The sequence below is a fragment of the Megascapheus bottae genome, chromosome 18 (genome assembly GCF_031878675.1).
Source record: "Megascapheus bottae isolate mThoBot1 chromosome 18, mThoBot2.hap1, whole genome shotgun sequence".
Classification (NCBI taxonomy): domain Eukaryota; kingdom Metazoa; phylum Chordata; class Mammalia; order Rodentia; family Geomyidae; genus Megascapheus; species Megascapheus bottae.
In genome coordinates, this window is record NC_143526.1 from 15,508,946 (window position 1) to 15,528,555 (window position 19,610).

Below are 19,610 nucleotides of genomic sequence, written 5' to 3' on the forward strand. Positions count from 1 at the left end.
AATTCCTTGGTATCACATACATAAAAAAGCCAGAAGTAGTGCTGTGGCTCAAGTGGTAGCCTTGAGGAAAGCCCAAGGACAGTGCACAGGCCCTGAATGCAGTCTCCAGGACTGGCAAAAAAAAAAAAAAAAAAGAGGAAGGGAAAGACAAATGAAGAAAGGAAGGGGAGACCAATGCAATCGTAATATTCAAGGTATATATACAAAAATGGAACATAAGGGATGGGTGGGTTTGGGAGAAATGGGAAAGAATTATGAAGGAGATGACAAAGATCAAGATGCATTATACTCATAAGCTGACAGGTTAATATAAATAAAAAAGAAAACATTCTCAAATATGATTTTAAATAACTATTGTCTGCTATTTACATCACCTTCCTTCATATAAAACAACTTCATTTTTCAAACTTAAGGTTGATTTTTAAAGTTATACATTAGCTTCCTAATGTTTTCCTTTTCTAAAAACAACAAAAAAGAGAAATTTGGGGGAAGGATACCAGAATTATTATTCAATGAGAAAAAGCTAATTAGAAGTTTATGAATTAGTATCTAATTTTTAAAAGCATGCTATTTGTTCAGCTTATGTACTTCTTACATTAATTATAAGTTACTAATAAATAAAATTACTTAGATTTCACAAAGTATTTTAATAGAGGAAGCAATCTAATTTCACACTCAAAAGCCAAACAACTATGACTTTTATATATTAGTATACTTTAGTATTTAAGTACAAAGAAAGCTAATTTATGCACTTGTTCTTTAATTTATTAAAGTGAGATGGTATTCAGCCACAGGCGGCTTGCTAAAGACATCAACTACACTATCTATCCTTTCCTGAAGCTTCAGGAATCCTTAGACATTCCGGGAAAACGCTATTTCTTTTTTTTTTCATATATTTTTTATTGTAATTAATAGAAGGGTTACATTATATTTGCCAGATAGAAGGTGCATTAATTCACATACATTGATACCCTTTCTCATGTCTTGGTCCTCATTTCCCTCCCCCCCACCCCCACCCCTCATCTTGTTTTCCCCCCTTCCCTATCCAATTTCAAATAACCAAATACAAATATATCCAATATATCAGATAACAAAATGAGATACTGTAACAATATGAGATAACCAAGGGACAGCCAAAGAGATGAGAGATAACATAATACATTAAGGACAACAATCACTCATTATATGCCTTTTGTTTCTATCTCCTGGAGGTCCTTTCATTTAGTGTCATAGTATATGGCCTTATGTATCAAGATTTTGCTCTATTGCAAATCTCTGCCCAAGGTTTCTACTGATTATGATAAATGAGGGAAACCATTGAGCCTATGTTCCTTTGAGTCTGGCTTACTTCACTTAATATGATTTTTTCCTAAGTTTTTCCATTCCCTAACAAATGGGATGATGTCATTCTTTCTGACAGCTGCATAGAATTCCATTGTGTACAAATACCACATCTTGTTGAACCACTCATCAACTGAGGGACATCTGGGTTGGTTCAATATCTTTGCTATGGTAAAGAGTGCTGCAATGAACATCGTTGTGCTAGTGGATTTAGTATGTCCTTGTTTCTGGACAATTGGGTAAATGCCTAATAGTGGAATTGCTGGGTCATAGGGGAGCTCTATGTTTAGTCTTTTGAGGAACTGCCATACTGCTTTCCATAGTGGTTGAATGAGTTTGCACTCCCACCAACAGTGTAGTAGTGATCCCTCCTGGCTACATCCCCTCCAGCATCTGTTATTAGTTTTCTTGATCCTGGCCATTCTAACTGGAGTGAGGTGGAATCTTAGAGTTGTTTTGATTTGCATTTCTTTTATGACCAGAGATGTTGAGCATTTCTTCATGTGTCTATAGGCCATTTTTGTTTCTTCTTCAGAGAAAACTCTCTTTAAGTCTTTGGCCTATCTTTTAATGGGATGGTTGTTACTTTGGAGATTAGTTCTGGAGTGATTCCATTTTTTGAGATGTTGATATATTTTAGATATGAGGCCTTTGTCTGTTGTATGGTTGGAGAAGATCTTCTCCCATTCTGTAGGCTTCTTAATTAATTTACTAGCTATGTCCTTTGCCATACAAAAGCTCTGCAGTTTAATGCAGTCCCACTTATCCAGACTTACTCTGATTTGTTGTGATTCTTGGTCCTTATTAAGAAAGTTTCGACCTGTGCCAAGGAGGCCTAGTGTATTTCCTATTCCTTCTTGTAAAGTTTTCAGGGTCAGCTTTTACCTCAAGGTCTTTGATTCATTTGGAGTTAATTCTAGTGCAGGGTGACAAAAAAGGATCCAACTTTAGTTTTCTGCAGGTGATTAACCAGTTCTGCCAGCACCACTCTTTGAAGAGGCTGTCTTTCTTCCACTCTATTTTTTTGGCTCCCTTGTCAAAGATTAGGTGGCCATAGATCTGTGGTTTAATATCTGGGTCCTCAATGCTATTCCATTGGCCTTCAGGCCTGTTTTTGTGCCAGTACCAAGCTGTTTTGATAATTATAGCTCTGTAATAGAGTCTAAAGTTTGGTATTGAAATTCCTCCTGCACTGTTCTTTTTGCTAAGAAGTGTTTTGCTATACGGGGTCTTTTATTATTCCATATGAAATTCTGGATTGCCTCTTCTATTTCTTTAAAGAATGACATTGGGATATTGATGGGTACTGCGTTGAATTTGTAGATAGCCCTTGGCAAGATTGCCATTTTCACGATGTTGATTCTTCCAATCCAGGAGCATGGGAAATTGGAAAACTTTATTTCTTAAGCAAGTCAGCCAACACAGGCTCCCAAACATTGCTCTCCTTTAACCCCCAATGCCAATTTGGTCCCCAGGCAGATGTGACCTGCTCTACCACTCGTTTCTAAATTCCATCAAGCAAAACCCACAATTTACTCTATTATTTTTAGACTCAAGCATCCCAATACAGTTTTGCCATATAAAAAGCTTTTTTCTTTTGTGTTTCCATTTCTAGTGTTTCATACTGATGGAAGTTCAGATAGAAATCCTCATCCCTGAGGCAGATCTACAAACTCAAGTTGAGAGTGTTCTACAGAAATGAGGCCTTAGGCCTCCAGCCAAATGGAACTTTATACTTACTAAGGTCTCTTTATATGAGCTCTTTACTTCTTTTTTTTTTTTCGGTGGGTCATGGGCTTGAATTCTGGGTCCTGGGCACTGTACCTGAGCAATTCAGCTCAAGGCTACCATACTACCCCTTGAACTACAGCCCCACTTCCCCTTTTCTAGTGATTAAGTAGAGATAAGAGTCTCATGGTCTTTAGGGCACTGGCTGTCTTTGAACCTCGATCCTCAGATCTCAGTCTCCTGAGTAGCTAGGATTACAGGCATGAGCCACTACTTCCAGCTGAGCACTATTCTGAAACATCTATTCTTAGATGTTTCACCAAAGATCCAAGGCCCTGAATTCACACCCCAAATACCTGAACAGCAGCAGCAACAAAAACACTGCAAAAAGAGACATAAAGACTGGGAATTTAGCTTAGTGGTAGAGTTCAATTCCTCGGTACCACATATTCAGAAAAAAACAGAAATGGTGCTGTGGCTCAAATGGCAGACCACTAGCCTTGATAAAGCCCAAGGATAGTGCTCAGGCCCTGAGTTCAAGCCCCAGAAATGGCCAAAAAAAAAAAAAGACATAAAATAAGAAAAACTTTATTCCAGGTAAACATAGTAATGCATTTCCATAATCCCAGCACTAGAGAAAGAGGTAGAAGGATGAGTCCAGCCTGAACCTCACAGTGAAGCCTGCCTCAAAAAATTAATAAAAAGTAAATAGGATTCCCTTCTTGAAAACTTGTTTATTAAACATGTCATTTGAAATATTATGTAAAATAATGTCAATAAATTCTTTTAAAAAATTAATAAAAAAATAAATTCACTCTTTGTCAGAATGTATTAGAGGCAGAGGATCCACAAAGTGGAAGGCAGCAAAGGAGGACTGTGTGCATAAATAGACTCACACTACATGTTTTCTTTAGAAAGATGCTATTTCATATAACAATATGACTACTCTAATTTTGAATATATATTTATTGTATTCCGTTGTTTTTAAATAATGAACTGGTGTTCTTAGTACCTTTAAAAAGCATCTATCTCAAGCCTTTTTTCTCTTTCTTTTTTGTGTTGGCTAAGTATGAAATCAGTGCCTTATATTACTCAACCTTCTTTGTTTACAGATGGTGCCCTACTAGTGAGCCTCAAATTCTTGCTGCTCCTGCCTCAGCCTGCCAAGTTACAGGCCTGCTCCAGGTACCATGCCCAGCCTAAAACTAAAAACAGAGGCCAGGTACTAGTGGCACATGCCTATAATCCTTAGGAGCCAGAAGTATAAGGATTAAGGTTCGAAGCCAGCTGGGTAGACAAATGTAAGAGATGCTTATTTCCACTTAACCAAAGGAAGCCAGAAGTGGAGGTGTAAAGACCATTTTGGCTCAGTTTCAGATGTTTGAGCCATGGCTGCCTGGTTGTTTTTCTGACCTATGATGGGACAGAACATCACAGTGGGGAGCAGGTAGCAGAAGATGCTGTTCACCTCACAGCAGCCAGAAGCAAAGATAGAGACAGGAAGTGGCTGGAAACCAATCTTCTCTTAAGGAGAACATCCCCTTCAATGAACTAACTTCCTCCCACTAAGCCTTATTGTGTTGTTGTTGTTGTCGATTGTGGGACTTGAACTCTGGGTCTGGGTGCTATACCTGAGCTCTTCATCTCAAGGTTAGTGCTCTACCATTTGAGTCACAGCACCAATTCCAGTTTTTAGAAAGAAGATCTCACTAACTTTCATGTCTGGACTGGCTTTGAACTGTGATCCTCAGATCTCAACCTCCTGAATAGCTAGCATTACAGGCATGAGTCTAAAATGCAACCAGGCCCATATGGCTTATTGCCATATATGTCCTCCTCTTCTGACATCTGATTTCCATCAAGGTATAGAACTAATGCCTGCAAAGCTCCTACAAGCCCCAAGTGGAGATTTTAAAACATCCTCAGTTGTTTGTTTCCTTTCAAGAATAAAGGCTTAAGGGGCCAGGAGTTTGACCTAGTGGTAGAGTGCTTGCCTGGCATGCACGAAGACCTGGGTTCGATCCTCAGTACCACATACATAGAAAAGGCAGAAGTGGTGCTGTGGCTTAAGTGGTAGAGCTCTAGCCTTGAGAAAGCTCAAGGATAGTGCTCAAGCCCTGAGCTCTAGCCTAGGACTGGCAAAAAAAAAAAAGAATAAAAGGTAAAGGAACCTTGGTTATCTCATATTGTTACAGTATCTTACCTTGTTTTCTGATATATTGTATATATGTTTGTTTATTTGATAGGATAGGGAAGGGGAAGAAAGATGAGGGGAGGGAAGAGGGGGAGAGAAATGGGGACAAAAACATGAGAAGGGGTAGCAATGTCTGTTAAGTAATGCACCTTCTATCTGGCGAATATAATGTAACCCTTCTATTAATTACAAGACCAAGACATATGAAAGGGTATCAATGTATGGGAATTAATGCACCATCTATCTGGCAAATATCATGTAACCCTTCTATTAGTTACAATAAAAAATATATGAAAAAATATATTTTTTTAAAAAAAAGCTTAAGGAAAAACAATGTCAGCAGAGAGTAAATGAAGGCAAATGAGCAAAACAGGAGACCTCCAAAATACTATAGATCTAAAGGGTTCTGGAACTATAGACCCAAAGGATCTAAAACTTGTCTGGTTCTCTGCCCTGATGCATAAGGACACAGTGTGGTACAATGTGGCCAGGATCAGCTCAATCAGTAATAGCTATTAGTTTTATCATTTGTTCATTGAACAATCATTGAGCATATATTACCTGGTAGGTTTTAGGGATCAGAGTCTGTATAATTTAACAAGTCTTTTCTTTACGAGGATCCATCCTCACACAGCTTAGAGCATATGCTTTAAACTAGAATGGCCATGTGTATCAGCCAGTGGCCAAATCAGAGTTCCCAGACATTCACAGTTTTGGATTATTCCTTTTTCCCTATTTTTAATTCCTCAAGGGACTTCATGAGCCTTTAAAAAAGAGGCAGGAGGGCCGGGAGTTTGGCCTATGGGTAGAGTGCTTACCTAGCATGCACAAAGACCCAGGTTTGATTCCTCAGTATCACATACATAGAAAAAAGCCGGAAGTGGTGCTGAGGCTCAACTGGTAGAGCTCTAGCCTTGAGAAAGTCCAAGGACAGTGCTCAGGTCCTGAGCTCAAGCCTAGGACTAGCACCAAAAAAAAAAAAAAAAAAAAAAAGGCAGGAGACAGGAGTGAAAACTGTGAGAGGGTAAAGAAAGGGGTGACATTTCCCAAAAATGAATGTGTTCATACATCTTCATAATAACAATTAATTCTCTTTCAAAAAAAAAAAAAGAGGGGGCCGGGAGTTTGGCCTAGTGGTTAAAGTGCTTGCCTAGCATGCATGAAGACCCGGGTTCGATTCCTCGGTACCACATATAGAAAAAAGCCGGAAGTGGTGCTGAGGCTCAAGTGGTAGAGCTCTAGCCTTGAGAAAGTCCAAGGACAGTGCTCAGGCCTTGAGCTCAAGCCCAGGACTGGCAAAAAAAAAAAAAAAAAAAAAAAAAAAAAAAAAAAAAAAAGAGGCAGATGAGGGCCAAGAGTATGGCCTAGTGGTAGAGTGCTTGCCTGCACAAAGCCCTAGGTTTAATTCCTTACTACCACATTCACAGAAAAAGACAGAAGTGGTACTGTGGCTCAAGTGGTAGTGTAGCTTGAGAAAGCCCTGCCCAAACCCTGAGTTTAAGCCCCAGGATTGGCAAAAAAAAAAAAAAAAAAAAAGGCAGATAAGGTAAATCACATGTTCCAGATGCGGACCATAGGCAAGGCTGGGCATACAATCTGTAGAAAGGAAATATCCTTTTATTTTTCAGTTCAAAATGACACTATTTTTTGAACAACACACACTTTAAGCCTCTTGAAGAACAAATGCCAAATCAAAGCCACATGCAGTTCATGGCAAAGATCTGGTATGGCTACCCTGCTCCTTGTCCCTATGCAGGGAGCTTCATGTCTGCCCTGGTCTGTCCAGTAACACTGAGGCATGTAAGACTCTGTATGGTAACACTTCAACTACTTAAAACTGTCTGTATCCCTAGACTGAATGAAGAAAAATACCTTCAGAAATAATACTTCCACATTCGGAATCCTAAACTGGTAACTGAACTATGTCCACTCTGCTACATGCTAAAACACTGATATGTTACTTTGTGTCCTTAAATATGTAGTGCTTCAAATATTATGGGAAAATAATCTATCAAAGCCTTAAATTCAGCCACTGCTGAAAGCCACAAGTCTGTCCTTATACCTAACCAGGTAGCGTACATAAAACAAAATCCACATTCCAGGCAAACACCACTTCAGAGCAAACAGGATCTCAAGGTAGTAGAAACATCAATACATTTGTGTAGTTTCTTTGTAGTCCACTATCAACAGGACTACCAAGAAAAATCCTCCCAGAGATGTCATTTAGCATTAAAAACAAAACCTAGTATTGCTCCCCCCCCAAAAAAATCCGTATATTGGAACAAGATGTCTGCAGTCCCGTGTTTATTTACAATCAACAAGATTATAATCAACCTAAGCATCCAGCAACAGATAAATACTGTAGATTAGGAAAATGTGGTTCCTATACATGATGAAGTATCATTTAGCAAAAACAAAGAAAGAAAGCCTATCATTTGTAGCAACGTGGGTAGAATTGGAAGAGAACAGGGATAGAAAGAAAAATACTGTATGTTCTCATTTAGGTGTTTAAGGCAGAGATAAACAGAATGGATAATATTTACCAGTAACTAGGAAGTAAGTGGGGAGGAAGGAGTTAGCAGGAAATTGGACATGAATAAGAGCTTCTAATATTCTATAGCTATAATTAATAACAATTAATTGTAAATTACAAACAGCTAGTAGAAAGGATGCCCAATGTTCCCAACATAAAGAAATAAATGAATGCTTGAAGAGATGGGTATATACTCATTATTCTGATCTGATCATTGCACATTGAATATATGTATTTGAAATGTCACATTGTACTATAGCACTCTTGAGACACAAGAATCATGAGTTTGAGGCCACACTGGGTTATATATGTATATTATATATCCAATTTATATATATACTAACTTCATATATATAAATGCCACATCATACCCAAATATATACTACTGGGTGTTCATAAACAAACCACAAACATCCACTAAGGTAGAAGATGGAGACTTCACATCTAGTTACTGAGACCACATCTCTACCATGTGTGGGCACTAGTGTCTAAATGCAACACCTTCTCAGAACTGGTGGGAAGATGCAACTGATCCTGTGTCTTTGCTTATGGCATAGCTGCAGGCAGTCCAATGGTTCTGCAATCCTGAGTCATCTACAGATCTGTCCCTGTAGATAGGTAATCTAGGAGACAGGGTCCTCCTGCATTTCCATTTCCTCAGATGAAAACAATTTCTAAAAACTCCTGGTGCCACCTATCATTATCATTCCTCTTCACGTTCTGAATTAATTTAGTTACTTATCTTTAAAGAATTCCATTTCCCATGGCTTGGCAAAGTAAACTGAGCTCTGACCTGATTCCTTCTCCTTCCCTCGATTTGCCTAATGTCATGCATGATTATTGAGCTGATTTATCACAAATCTAGCCTGGTACTAAAATAGTCTGGGAATGAACTCCTGAACGAACTTCTCATCTCACCCAACTCTGGAGCCAAGGAAGAGATCCAAAATGAGAAATGGTTCTATACAGGTCCCCAGCAATTCTTTCAGGCCTATTATTCTTAACCTTTAATGAGTCCTCCTCCTGTCTTCTTTTATTAAATTCTATTAAGAAAGACATGAAAGAAATGTAAAAGAAAAGTTGGCTCTGCCTGCCTGGTATTTTATTCACAGTCATATCTGGGAGGTAGGCCTACTTTTCTTCTTTTTTAAAAAAATAAATTTGACTATTTTCCAAAAATATTGCTCTCTTGGAAAAAAAATAACACTACATACTTTTGAGGCAATTTCATTATTAACAATAATTCTCTCTGCATGAGACACTAGCTTTGAACAAGTTCCAGTAAAACTCCCGTTAGTCCATTATTGAATGAGATGACAACAGTACCAACTACAACCAATATTAACGTTTGCTTTAGCTAGGTGTTTCTAATATTCTTCTCTGTATTTTCAGTATATTGAAACATTGATTTTTAAAAATAGTAGCAAATACCACAGAGGAGTGACTTTTTGTGGCTTAGGAAATTCAGATCCATGAAAGGAAGTGTACATTAGTATAAAAAGCAAAACAAACTAATTGCCCCCCTCCCTGCATTTGCAAGTGATTGTGGGTTATCCATGCCCTAATCAGAGACAGTGTAGGGAGAAAAACTGCCAAAGGCATTTCCCTGCATTGGGAAAGTCCATTCTTGCCCTGCCCAAATGCTAGAGCTTTCCTACAGATCTTCCTTCTCACCAGCTTCTGTGCCTGCTGGTTCCTGGTGCTAGGGATCATGGAAGTGATATGGAAGCAGTATGTTGCCTCAAGGACTTTGTGTATGCTCCCAACAGAGTACACCTTAACCCCAGGCATCCATTGGAAGCTTCTCTCCCTCCCATCCTGCCCCTTCTTGTGTCCTCAGCCCCAGCTTTAGCACTGGTCACTGTCATTCTGCTTCCTGGTCTCTGTGCTGTGCTTTCTGAGGAAGTGCCTATGACATGTTGCACATGTGCCCAATATTTAGTGCATAACACTACCAAATGTAGTAGATCTGTCATCACAAGGCTACAGAGTACATTCTACTGAGCAGTATGGAAATGAATACGTATGCATCAAGGCTCCATGGGGTATACTACTCTTTTTTTTTTTACTGCCAGTCCTGAGGCTTGAATCCAGGGCCTGGGCACTATCTCTGAGCTTCTTTTCCTCAAGGCTAGTACTGTACCACTTGAGTTACAGCACCAATTTTAGCTTTTTCTGTTTATGTGGTACCCAGGGCTTTATGGAAGCCACACTCCCAGCCCCAGGTGTACTACTCTTTACAGCCCAATACCTGGACTGTAGGTCTGGGAGGTCTCCCTCATAAGATGCTGAGATTGTTGAAGGACCCTTCAAGGAAGGCTTGATACCCATTGTGCTGACCTTCCTGAGCATGACTCTCTTGGCCATTGATAGCACACGTGCAGAGAAGGCAGACCAGAATCACCAACTGAAACATCAATGGGGCTGCTTCCTGCCACCTGCTCAGTACACCATGGAGCAGCACTTCACTATGTGAAGAAGTGAAGTCCAATTGTGGAGATTCCAGCCTGCTCAGAGTTTTGACAACAATGTCATCACAGAACATAACATGGGAAGGGCCAGCCCTATGTTTGTTTGCCTGGGCCTAGAATGACGTTTTAATAACAAGAATTTGTAGCTGTCATTCTCTTTCTGCCTTCTCTTCTCCCCTCAATAACTCTTACAGACTTGCAAAAAATTGTCATCCATAAATGCATCGAAAAGAGAACAAATACACAAAATACAGTGTTATTCACATAACAGGATTCAGTCTTGCAGTTAAAAATATATGTACTAGTTATGCACGACAAAATACATGGAACTGCTGGGTAAGAAAGGAAGTATGGGTGCCGTGGATCCCAGCTCAGCCTCCTTAGGAGGCTGAGATCTGAGGATTACAGTTCAAAGCCAATCAGAGAACAAAAGTCCATGAGACCCTTATCTCCAATTAACCACCAGAAAGCAGGAAGCAGCACTGTGGCTCAAGTGGTGGAGCACTAGCCTTGAGCTGAAGAGCAAGGATAGTACCCAAGCCCAGAGTTTAAGCCCCACAACCAAAAGAGAAAAAAAAAGGAAAGAAAGGAGGCATGTTTCACAACAGTTTGTGATATGGTACTGCCCAGGTTAGCACATTAGCGCGCATACACACACACACACACACACACACACACACACATACACACGCGCGCACACACCTCTGACAAACTGAAAGACAGCATTCAAAATAATGTCTCTTCTCTTCTAAGCCGGGTGCGGTGGCTCATGCCTGTAATCCTACCTACTCAAGAGGCTGAGATCTGAGGATTGTGGTCCAAAACCAACCCAGGCACTAAAGAACATGAGACTCTTATCCCCAATTAACCACTAGAAAACTGGAAGTAGCCCTGTGGCTCAAGGGGTAGGGCCTTGAGCTGAAGAGCTCAGAGACAACGCCTAGGCCCAGGGGGTAAGTCGTGTCTCTTCCAAAGAGTAACAGTCATGAAAGTCAAGGAAAGGCTAAGGAACTAAAGGAAGGACACTAAAGGCACAAGACCATTATATGTCAGGTATGATTCTGTACTAGATCTTTGCACTCTAGAGGACCTTACCAAGATGACTGGTAAATGGCATGGGATATAAGGAGTATATATTAATAAAATGTTAATAGTAATGTTTCAGGTTCAAGAGACAAACTTCTTGTTTTTAGGAAATATTGTACCTAAATCAAGGAAACATGGTGTCTAGTCAGTAACTTACTTCCATCAAATAAAAGTTCTCAGTAACATTATTCCAATCTGTCTTCAAGTTGAAATGTATCACACAGCTTACATAATATATGAAGATTAACTGGAAATGGATCAAAGATCTAAAAGTAAAAGCTAAAGCTATAAAACTCTTAGAAGAAAACATCCGTGACTTTGGATCAGGCAATGACTTCTTAGATATGACATCAAAAGGGCAGACAACAAAAGAAAAAAGTAGACAAATTGAACTTCACCAAAAGTTTTGAGTCTGGAATAGTGGTATATGTCTATACCCAAGCTACTCAGGGGACTGAATCAAGAGGAAGACTGCTCTGGCTAAGGGCCAGCTTCAAAAAGGTAGTAAGATCTTGTCTCTTATTTTTTAAAGTAGATCAAAGGACACAATTAACAAAGTGAAAGTCAACCCACAGAATGAGAAAACTAGATCATTTAAGGAGCTAACATACAAAATATATAAAGAACTCTTACAATTCAACAAATAAAAATATATAGCTCGGGCCGGGAGTTTGGCCTAGTGGTTAAAGTGCTTGCCTAGCATGCATGAAGACCCGGGTTCGATTCCTCAGTACCACATACATAGGAAAAAGCCGGAAGTGGTGCTGAGGCTCAAGTGGTAGAGCTCTAGCCTTGAGAAAGTCCAAGGACAGTGCTCAGGCCCTGAGCTCAAGCCCAGGACTGGCAAAAAAAAAAAAAATATATATATATATATATATAGCTCTAAAATCTTGATACATAAGGCCATATAATGTGAAGCTAATTGAAAGGACCTCCAGGATATTGAAACAAAAGCCATATAATGAATGATTGTTGTCCTTAATGTACTATATTGTCTCTCATCTCCTTTGCTGTCCCTTGGTTATCTTATATTGTTATAGTATCTCACTTTGTTATCTGATATATTGAATTTATTTGTATTTGGATATTTGAAATTTGATAGGGAAGGGGGGAAAACCAAGATGGGTGGGGGGTGTGGGGGGGAGGGAAATGGGTACCAAGACATGTGAAAGGGTATCAATGTATGTGAATTAATGCACCTTCTATCTGGCAAATATCATGTAACCCTTTTACTAATTACAATAAAAAAAAGGAAAAAAATATATAGCTCTACTCAAAAATGAAAAAATGCAAATAGACATTTCTTCAAACAATACTTACAAATGGTCAATAACATGAGAGTGCTCGATATCACTAATCAATAAGGAAATTCATGATATGTCATCATTGTAGTGTGACATTACTTAGTATAAAAAATAGAACAAGGGCTAGGAGTTTGGCCTAGTGGTAAAGTGCTTGCCTTGCATGCACGAAGGCCCAGGTTCAATTCCTCCATACCACATACATAGAAAAAAGTCAGAAGTGGTGCTGTGGCTCAAGTGGTAGAGTGCTAGCCTTGAGAAAAGCCAAGGACAGTGCTCAGGCCCTGAGTTCAACACCCAGGACTGATAAAAAAAAATGATTATATATTTTTGCCACAATATATAACATACAGCCAGAGATGCTATGAATTTTCCATGGCTATATATAAATGCAATAAACATATTTTATTAAGTCTGGAAAGAAGATAAACATTCACCAGTGGCTGCCTACATCTTAAACTTGTAAATTTTTTTTTTTTTGTAAATTTTTTTTGATGCTGGTCCTGGAGCTGGTTACTGTCCCTGAGATTCTTTTACTTAAGGCTCTAACCACTAGAGCCTAAACTCTATTTCAGGCATTTTTGGTAATTTAGTGGAGATAAATGTCTCACAGACTTCCCTGCCCAGGTTGACTTGGAACCACAATTTTCAGATCTTAGCCTCCTGTATAGCTAGGATTACAGTTATGAGCCACCGGCACCTGGCTTGTAATTTTTTTCAAAATACTCATTTTATGTATGGTATTATAACAAAAAAATGATACAAAATGCTAGCTTATGGCCTCATGAGAAAAATAGAAGAAAAGAATTTTTTTCTTTCTTTTTTTCCTATTTTTTTCCAGTTGTAGGCTTGGGCTCAGGGCCTAAGCACCGTCCTTGAGTTTTCTTAAGACTAGAGCTCTACCACTTGAGCCACAGCACCACTTCCAGCTTCTTCTATGTATGTGGTACAAGGAATCGAACCCGGGGTCTTTATGTATGTTAGGCAAGCATTCTGCCACTAGGCCAAACTCCTGGCCCTGATAAGAATTTCTTGTATAAAAATACTTTTATTAGTTTGGCCTAGTGGTAAGAGTGCTTGCCTAGCATGCATGAAGATCCGGGTTCAATTCCTCAGCACCACATACATAGAAAAAGCCAGAAATGGTGCTGTGGCTCAAGTGGTAGAGCTCTAGCCTTGAGAAAGTCCAAGAACAGGGCTCAGGCCCTTGAGCTCAAGCCCAGGACTGGCAAAAAAAAAAAAAAAAAAACAAAAAACAAAAAAAAAAAAACCCTTTTATGCATAGGAATACTATAAAAGTCTAATAATAAAAAAGTGTTTCTAAATTGATACCTTCCAGATAACATATGCTTTTCTAAAATAATGATAATGGAAAAAATAGTAATGGAAAACTGGAAAACAACAAAAAAGAGACAAACAAAAAGGACAGAGGATCCATAGAGCATAAGACCAGATCTGGTCTGGATTTTGAAGTGTACAGAAATCATACTTTTTCCCTAGTGTGTGAGCTAATAATGATTAAGAATAGCCTTTGCCTGCCCTCTGCAGTTAAACATCGATGCCATCCCTGAAGGGAACCACCACCCAGGGATATGATGTAGGCATCCTATTCCTGAGGAAGAGTAGAAAATAGAAACAAGACCTCAAATTTAGATCTTTCCATTACACAGAAAATAAGGCTTGCAGGCTTCACTTTCATGATCAAAAATAGAAAGAAACCTACTTCACATTTTATAGAAAGTAGTCAAAGGAGTATGTTTCATATGAACAATCTTTATAGAAGTGTTATGCTTTGGTGTTTTATATTGACAAAAATATAACTAAGATGATGAAGAAAGTTGGTAGAAAGTGGCCACTGTGAGTCTTTCGGCCTGCTCCCAGCAGGCAACATTCCAGACTGGGCAGCAGGATGCTTCCTCCTCCTGCACTTCCACTCCTGCCTCCTTCTGACAATCATTTCCCACAATTTCCAACTGCCTTGAGCACCAGGAAACCTATCTTTCCAAAAATAAGTCTTTTTATCTCTGACAAGCTCCTAAAGCTTGGGTTTAGAAATTTCCCTGACAATATTAACTAAAATGGTATACATAAATCAAATACAATAAAATATTATTTCTTGGGTTTTGTATGATTTTATAATTAAAGATTTTTGCAGGAAGATTTTTGGAGAAAAATGGGCAATCATGAAGCATCTAGCCTCGTGTTGATATGAAGCTCTGCTTCCCTAGAAATTGATTTCTTGGGGACCGGGGCATAGCCTTCTGGTAGTATGCTCCCCTAGCATGCACAAAACCCTGGGTTCGATTCCTCAGTACCACATCCACAGAAAAAGCCAGAAGTGGCACTGAGGCTCAAGTGGCAGAGCGCTAGCCTTGAGCAAAAAGTGTCTAAGGACAGTGCATAGAACTGGCATAGAAACAAAAGCCATATAATGTGTGATTATTGTCCTTAATGTACTGTTATTTCTCATCTCTTTTGCTGTCCCTTGGTTATCTCATATTGTTACAGTATCTTACCTTGTTATCTGATATACTGCATATATGTTTATTTGGTTATTTGAAATAGGATAAGGAAGGGGGGAAAACAAGATGAGGGGCAGGGGTGGGGAGGGAAATGGGGACCAAAACATGAGAAAGAGTATCTATGTTTGTGAAGTAATGCACCTTCTATCTGGTGAATATAATGTAACCCTTCTATTAATTACAATAAAAAATTTAAAAAAGAAAGAAATTGGTTTCTCCCATAAAATTTTTGTAAAGCCCATCAAACAAGATCACTCATACCTTAGGTGAAAATAACACCCCTCAACAGCAATGAGATCAAATGCCTGATCTTCTCACAGACACACAAACCACAGAATCCTTTTTCCACAGTGGCTCTGGAGGCAAGTATGGATCTTGCTTGTAGTGAACCATGGGAGGTTAGACTTCACAGTCTGCCCTGATGCTCAAGCCACAGTATGAAAGAAATGAAAAGTGAATCCTTTATACAAAAGCTCTGCTGTGGGAGGCAGAACACCAGAGTGGTTAAGTGCCTCTAAAGCATACCTAGAGTCTCTACTTGCTCACTCACTTGCTACAGGAGCTCCTCCTCAGTGCTCTGCAGCCACCCTGTATGGGGCCACACATCCTGTCCAGTCTCAGTCATCTCCACAGATGCCCATCAAATCTCTTGTTATTCTACTAACTTTGCATCCAACTGACAACAGATTCCAAACTTGCCCTTTCTGGCCCAGGAGGCCTCAGCCTATCATGCCGACATCATAGATGCCGTCTTATTTCTTGCCCTTCCCTGCAACCTTTCAAGTTCCAGCTACACTGGCCTAGAGTCTGCACTTGCTGGCCCATATTCATCTTCTGGTTAACACGTGGCTGGTTCCCTCCCTATCAGCTCAGTGTCTTTCCTGGTGCTTGACTGGAGGTAGCCTCCACCCAGCAGCAGTCTGTACATTTGACTCTTTTATTTAATATTGCCATAGTTTCACATTACACTGTTTTCTATATGTCTCCCCACTAGCGTAGAACTCCATAAGGGTAGGACTGGCTCAGTGCTGGTCCTATATGGATTGAATGAGTAGACAGATGGATAAGAAGACAATTTGTTGGCTATGTGGTTGGATAGATACATATATGAATAAGCAAGCAAACTAACAGATGAATGAATATGGGGTTTTATTCAAGTGTAGTAGCACAAGGGAACCTATGCCACACATCCATTTAGTGAGAACTCAAAAACAAGAAGGCCTCACCTCAGTAGGACTGAACTCATCATGAATAAAGCAGCACCTAAATTGGACCTTGAAAGACGGGGAAGATGTCCACAGGTAGAAATGGGGCAGGCATTCATTTCAGGTGGATTAACAGAAATGCAAATGAGAAGGGCAGGTATGACAGTAAATACCTACAATCCCAGCTTCTCAAGTGAAAAGATTACGAGGACTGAGCCAGGAGTTTGGCCTAGTGATAGGGTGCTTATCTAGCATGCACGAAGACCCGGGTTTGATTCCTCAGTACCACATACATAGAAAAAGCTGGAAATGGGACTGTGACTCAAGTGGTTGAGCTCTATCCTTGAGAAAGTCCAAGGACAGCACTCAGACTCTGAGTTCAGACCCTAGGACTGCAAAAAAAAAAAAATTAGGATTATGGCTCAAAGCCAAGTTAGCCAAAAAATCTGTGAGACCCCATCACAACAAACCAGCTGTGTATGGTGGCTCTCATGCCTGTAAGTCCAGCCATGTGGAAGGCATAAGTAGGAGGACTATAATCCAAGGTTGGCCCAGGGGAAAAAGAACATGACTCTATCTCAAAATAAATAAACCAAAAAGTAGCTTAAAAAATGGAGTGGCTGCCTAACAAATATGAGGTCATGAGCCCAAACCTCTTCTTTCAGTAAAAGAACATGAGGGAAAAATAAACTATGATGTTTCTTTTACTCAAGACACAGAAAATAATCTTCAGGAAACTAGTCTATGATTCACTGCAGAAAAGCTTTCACTAAGAATTTTATAGGTAATAATATACTGCACAACATAAACCCTTAACAATGTCCAATGTGGGTTTAAGTATAAATGATTAGCCAATTGCTCAGAGAAGCCTTGACAGTCATGCATACCATTAAATTGCAATTTCCATTCAGGAGCTAAGATACTGACCATCCTACATTTTTTATTCTAGTCCAGGTGAGGCATTCTATGTCCAGTTCCCAAAAATCAAAAGCGCTATAAATTACTTTATGACTAAATGTCTTGAGAGGCTATGCCACTGCCTCCTGCCGGGCACTGGTGATCTGTCCTCATGCTGCTCATCACTTTTAAGAAACAAATGACTCCACCTACACATGTCTCAGTGTCACTGGCAGAGCAGCCAGCCATCAGTCATTAATATATTGAGCTGTGTTCCTCTGGCAGCTTTACCCTGACACATCTGTAATTGTGTGGAGAAGGCACTGGGCTCTGGGGACACTTTCATCATGACATGTATGGAGGAAGGGTTGAGGAGACAGGGCATTGAAGAACAGCCTCATGTGTGACCTCAATAATCAAGCCCAGCCATCCTGCTTCCTGGCAGCTGCAGCATACCGGTTGCAAAGTATTTTTAGATACACTGTGGCAGGGTGGTCCAGAGAAACCAATGCCTGGAGCAGATGAAAATGGCAACAATAGATTTCCTCCAGTCCAGCAGTTCTGAAATGTCAGTGTGCTTACAGAGAACACAGAAACCTGGTTTGAAACCTAAGGCTGCTCTGCTGCACTCCACATCCACACATGCTGAGAGCTCTGCTGCATACTTCTGGGTATCCTGGGAGGTCAGATGCTGAGGAACACTGCTAGAGCTCACTGACCCCAATGGAGAAGGAATTTGTAGTCCTCACACATGGCAGTCCTCAGCCACCCAGCAGCTGCTTCAGCCTTTGGCGACTGTGCAAAGCTCTGATCCTCTCTGTCCCATCAAAAGAAGTACATATATATACACATGCATGCACACACACACACACACGCACACACACACAGGTGGCTCAGGATAGTTTGTGAATCCCTAACAGTCCATCTAATCCTGACCCAATTTACACTCTACTCACCCATTCCACATTCTCTGAGAAACTAACTAGATTTAAAAAGACATAAACTGCCCCAAACCATACTATTTTGCAAACACCTCTGCGTATATAAGTATATTATCTACTGAGCATATCATTATTGTATAATTTGGAAAAAAATCTATCATTTTTAGTGTATTTTTTTCTCTCCCATTACTAATGGGGATGTTTAAACAGGTTTTCAACAAAACACTGAAAGATGGTAGAATAATTTCCTATAATTACTTACGAGTATGAAGATCCTAATAAATTACCTAGAAGCTAAGAACTTCTAATTAAAACCTTGAATTCATATAATGAAGTCATTGCTACGTTCAATGTACAAATCCATGCAAGACAAACTTTTCCTCCCTCCCTTAAGAATAAAAGGGATACTGTTACTCTTTGACAGATCAAGTCAGTAAAGTATGGGGTTGGTTGTTCGTTTTAACACAACCACAAATTAAATTAAAGATTAAAATAACTAAAAATATGCCCAAAACACAAACACAAGAACAAACAAATAAAGCTCTTAAATTTTAAATGCACTAATAATTAGTATCCTGAGCTTTGCTTTGGTATAATTAGAAGTGGTTGTTTTTGTGTGGCAAAGGTAGAAAAAGAGCAGATCATAGTTTTAAATTTTCTATCTCAATTCCAACAAGAGAATAAACTTGGGTTTCTGTCATTTTGTTAGCAGCATGTATGGTGGGTTTATGAAGGCAGATCTATTAGTAAATGGGTCCTTAAGCAGAGAGACACAGTTACAAGCCCAGGCAAGACTTCCATTGAAATGGAAATGAGTTAAAAGGCTAAAATAAAAGCAAGACAAGCAGGTCCCCAACTACAAAGAAGTCAACCTGCATGGAGTAGACAAAGTACAGACTGACAGTCCATGGCAGTGAACAGGTCTAAGAAGGTCAAGTACCAGCCCACCCTCTAAACCCAACCCACTCCCCAGAGGGGTGCACTGATTTCATCACTCACAAGAAAGCACTCATAGTGAAAGGAATGGAAACCAGGCATGAGTACTATGTGGGAAGAGGTCTGGCCAGGTACCCATCTTTCCTGGTAAGAAATCTGTGAAGCAGGTTAGGTCCCTGAAGTCAGTATCACCAGCATACACCATGACAAAGGCTAAGCATCAGCATGCTAAAAAGTCTACAATGGGAAAGGTTCCTACTTCAGGCTTTAGAGCCACTCCAAGATAAACAACAAAAGACTAAGTCAACATTTGTTCAATAAACTGATGTGACAAAATGGAGTAAGTGACAGGACCTTGTACCATTTGGCAGCCAGACTTACAAATGTACTCCTCAGCAAGTCAACTACTGTAGCCTCATTTGAGCCACATGAACTCAAAACTGGGAAACTAGAAT

At 39.7% G+C, this 19,610-nt stretch overlaps 1 protein-coding gene and 1 non-coding gene across 2 annotated transcripts in view; one reads left to right on the forward strand and one right to left on the reverse strand.

Annotated features, from left to right (window-relative positions):
- Window positions 1-19,610, reverse strand: part of Dtd1 (D-aminoacyl-tRNA deacylase 1) — a 165,763-nt gene that overhangs the window by 115,307 nt on the left and 30,846 nt on the right. The gene's annotated exons all lie outside the window — the stretch shown is intronic.
- LOC150050147 (small nucleolar RNA SNORA71) lies at window positions 9,322-9,455 on the forward strand. Its single transcript, XR_016538791.1, has one exon. It is a non-coding gene; the product is annotated as a small nucleolar RNA SNORA71 (small nucleolar RNA).